Consider the following 4,270-nt stretch of genomic DNA (forward strand, 5'->3'; position numbering starts at 1 on the left):
GTGTGTGCATGTGTGTGTGCATGTGTGTGTGTGCTTGTGTGAGGCCCAAGATGAGCCCTGAGGCCCCTGATGTTTAAGGGAAGGCCGAGGAGAGACCCTGGGAGGTGAGCCTGAGCAGGAGCAAGCAGCCGTGTGTGTGTGTATGTGTGCGTGTGTGTGCATGTGTGAGGCCCAAGATGAGCTCTGAGGCCCCCGATGTTTAGGGAAGGCCGAGGAGAGACCCTGGGAGGTGAGCCTGAGCAGGAGCAAGCAGCCAGCAGCAGCAGCAACACGAGGGGCAGAGGTTCATGGACGAGGGGGAGGTCATGCTGCGGGAAGATAGGACTGAAGCGGACCTGCCTGCACTGGCGGTGGCAGCAGTGACAGCAATTTCATGGCAGAAGTGACGGCAGCTTCTGCACAGAGGGCTGAGGAGTGGGTGTGCAGGGAGGAAGCGGGGACAGGGAGACAGCTTTCGAGAACTGTCTGGGCAGAGAGAGAGGGAGCGGGAGGGAGAGGGAGAAGAAGGAAGTGTGGGGGAGGGAACCTTTGGTTGTTTGCAGATGGAAGGACTTGACAGATGACCGCAGTGATGGGAAGAAGCCTGCGGAAGGACGAAGCCGAAACACAGGGGTGATGGTGCTTGGGGTCCAGAGGGAGTGGCAGGTCAACTTTGTGGAGACCCTATGGCAGGAATGGCTATTAGTTTGAGGGGCTCGGTGCAAAATGAAAATGCAGGCCTTTTTGTTCAGAAGGTACTAAGAATCCAAGATGGTGACTCTGTTGCCATATAGGGAGTGGGCAGCAGGTTTGACTTGCTGACTTGGCTGAATTGTGGCCTCTAGCCACCCAGCAGGCACCCTGCGGCAGCTCGGGAGGTGAGCAGTGCCGTCGACCCCCCCTGTGCCTGAGCCTGGACCCCCTCCCGGGTGAAGGCAGTGTGGCTGCTGGACAGGGGTGGGCAGGGGGAGGTTGACTGGTGTCCAGAGTGCCAAGGGGTGGAAGAGCAGGTGGCCAGGAACCTGTCCAGGGAAGCAGGCGGGTGGTGGAGGTGGGGCCACGTGTCCCTGTGCCTGAGCCTGGACCCCCTCCTGGGCGAAGGCAGTGTGGCTGCTGGACGGGGTGGGCAGGGGGAGGTTGACTGGTGTCCAGAGAGCCAAGGGGTGGAAGAGCAGGTGGCCAGGAACCTGCCCAGGGAAGCAGGCGGGTGGTGGAGGTGGGGCCACGTGGGAGCCGAGACTGCGAATCCTTGCTGCGTGCTCCATGTCAATTGGACTTTCCTTACAAACACAGATGCACAGGTAAGATCATTAAGAATTTCAAGTCAGGGGCCTGGGAGCTTCAGCGTCCACCCGCCACTGCGCTGCTGCACTGGGGCCGCCCATGAAGCCGCGAGCCCCATGTTCATGCTAAGGGACGGTGGATGCCGAGGAGGTAGGACTGGCGGACATTCGACAGAATCCTCTGGAAGTGGCGACTGAGGGCCAATGGTGAGGGAGCGGGAGAGGCTGGAGGGACAAGGCTGGAGGAAAAGCAGGCTGGAGTGTCTAGAATCCAAAGTCAGATGCACGGAGGAATGCTTCCCCTTGCTGCTGTAACAGATTGCTGTGAATTCAGTGGCTTGAAACATGAAAATGTATTATCTTACAACTCCAGGGGTAAGAGGTCAGAACTTGGTCTCACTAAGCTAAAAACCAAGGTGTCCGCAGGACCGCATTCCTTCCGGAGACTCCATGGCTCGTGCTTGTCTCCCGTCTTCCCAGGCAGCAGCATAGCATTTGCAGTCTCTCTCGGACGCAAACTCTCCTGCCTCCCTCTTTCTTATAAGCGCCCTCGTGATTGCATGGGGCCCGTCCAGATAACCTCTCCAGGTCAGCCGATTAGCAAGCTTGATTCCATGTGTTCACAGCTTCCGGGGATTGGGACCGGTTTATCTTTGGAGGCCCGTTACTCCACCGGCCACGATCTTTAAGGTTGCTTTATGGCTGCAAGAGCACCACCACAGTAGTTTCGACAAAACAAAACAAAAAAGCAGGTTCATGGTTTATTTAAGAATCCCAAGGTTGGTTTGATCGCGTGATGAAGCGATCAGGGACGCAGGCTCTTTTCTGCTCCCCCTGTGCCAGGTCCAGAGCGCTGTCTCTCATCCCCACACGCTTCCCCTCGTGGTCACAAGACGGCTGCCAGAGCACCAGACCTCCCATCCAGGGCAGAAGGAAGTTTGCAGAGGGGCCTTCTAATGCTGCTCTCTTTGCTTAAAAAAGAGAACTGCCCGCTTGCCCTGTGGTCCCATGGTAGAGAGGCAGGACAGACAGACCAGATATGCTGACCAACTCAAGCTGAGTTTACCAGCTGCAAATCAGGAAATGCCAGTTCCTGGATGGGGTGGGGTGTCAGTGAGGGCGCCGGTGGCCAGACTCAGAGATCGGCCTACAACTGGGGTCAAAGATTAGTCTGTGGCCAGGGCTAGGGGTCAGCCTGTGCCTGGGCCAATCTACAGCCACGATCACAAATAAGTCCACAGTGTGGGTCACGAATCAGTCTATGGCTTGAGTCAGAGGCCATTCTGTGGCTGGAGTCGGGTATCAGCCTGCAGCCAGGATCAGAAGTCTGGCTTCAGTCTCTCTCTCTGGACCTCTCTTGTCTCGTTCTCCTCTGGAAAGACCTGTGGGAAGCTCGGCCACCTGTCTGTAAGGAGGACAGCAGAGTCTGGGCAAGATCCTCCAGGTGGCGTATGGTAGAACCTGAGGGGCGAGAGGAAAACAGGGCGGGGGCGTGTATATAATGCATGTGGCCACGTGGTGAGAAATGCAGGACAGAACCTCTATGCACGCACAGTCACTGGCTCTGCACATGGATGAGGTCTGGGAGTCACGTGGACAGGCGCAAACACGGGTTGGTGGGATGATGCCTCGGGACCACTTGTCTGGGGTTTCCATCGCTCCAGCCTGTCCTTTCTGCAATAAAGTAACGTGAACTGTAGAATGTCACTTCCTTTATGTTTTATGCCCTCGGCTCCACAACACCCACAGACCAACTCAGTAGAATGAGAAGAAGGCCAGCGAACACTTGGGCAGGCGCTATCGCGAGCCTTACGTGTATTAACATGTTTAATTCTAACCATGTCGGCACTATTATTATTCCTGTTTTACAGATGAGGAAGCAAGCACAGAGAGGTTCCATGACGGCCTCCCCCCCTCACACAGCCGGTCCTTGGAGCACAGGGAGTTCCCAGTGTATGTCAGCTAAGCCCTTTCACCAGGTGCTGGAGGGGGCGGGGGATCTCCCAGGACTAGTTTTCTGGGCTTGGCACCGGCCTGGGACTGGACCTGGAGCTACTGGAACCACTGGGGCCAGCGTGGGCCACTAGAGGGCAGCAGGGGCCCAGGATCTGGCCTCCAGCCAAGCCCGCCGAGCCCGCCTCTCTCCCCGGCCAGCTGCCCACAGATTTGGTGGGAAAGGGTGGGGTATTGAGGGAGCCTGGCAGGTCCTGCTGCTGTCAGGTGCCTCAGGCCAGTTAATCACCAGAGCACGGGCACCGCCTGGCCTTCGCCCCTCGTGGCATCGGTCCTCACCCCCCACTGTGGCTGCAGGGGCTTCTCTTATCTGCGTGCGATGGGGAGAAACTGAGGCCAGAGTGGTCAGTACCTGCCCGTGGTCACACCGCTCCGCGGGCAAAGGCAGGTTCAGAGGCAGGATGAGGTAGAGCCTTGCTTCTCTGAGCCTCAGTGTCTGTTCTCATCTGAAAAAGGGGGTGTAAGACCATGGGGGGAGGGGCGGGTAGGAGTCAGGGTGCATCCTGGGCAAGTCCCACCCGCGGCCTCCGCTGCTGTGAGCGGCCGCTGAGGTCATGCCTCCCTTGCCGCGGGGGCTCAAAAAACCCTTGGTGTCTTGTTAAATTAATAACTTTTGTAGGAAAATGATATCAGAAAATGTATTCAACAGGAAGCTAACAGAGATAGATACGTCTCCAGAAACAGTCATTTGCGACGCCCACAAGCCGCCAGGTGCCGGGCGGGGGCGGGGATTTCCGGTGGCTCTCACTTTCCTATTTATACCTTCAGGTTTTCTCTGAATCGAGAAGGCTGGCACGTGCCACTTCAATAACCAGAAAGAAAGCAACAAGTAGGTTCTTTGTTTAAAGAAAAAAGAGCAGATGCACCCACCACCTAGGGAAAATCTTGTAAAATTAAGTGTGCAGAGCGAAGGCACGGGACCCCGAAATCAACGGCTCTGGAGGCCCCCTGGGGTCAGCCAAGGCCTTCCTCCAGGTCCGCGACCCACACCCCGG

The 4,270-nt window shown here is 57.1% G+C and overlaps 1 long non-coding RNA gene across 1 annotated transcript; it reads right to left on the bottom strand.

Moving 5' to 3' along the window:
* Positions 1-2,010: 2,010 nt before the first annotated feature.
* Positions 2,011-4,263, bottom strand: LOC106726790. The gene is made up of 2 exons (XR_001362892.1): positions 3,628-4,263; positions 2,011-2,936 (listed from the first exon to the last, which is right to left on the bottom strand). It is a non-coding gene; the product is annotated as an uncharacterized LOC106726790 (long non-coding RNA).
* Positions 4,264-4,270: the final 7 nt, after the last annotated feature.

Source organism: Myotis brandtii, unplaced genomic scaffold, assembly GCF_000412655.1.
Source record: "Myotis brandtii unplaced genomic scaffold, ASM41265v1 scaffold317, whole genome shotgun sequence".
NCBI lineage: Eukaryota > Metazoa > Chordata > Mammalia > Chiroptera > Vespertilionidae > Myotis > Myotis brandtii.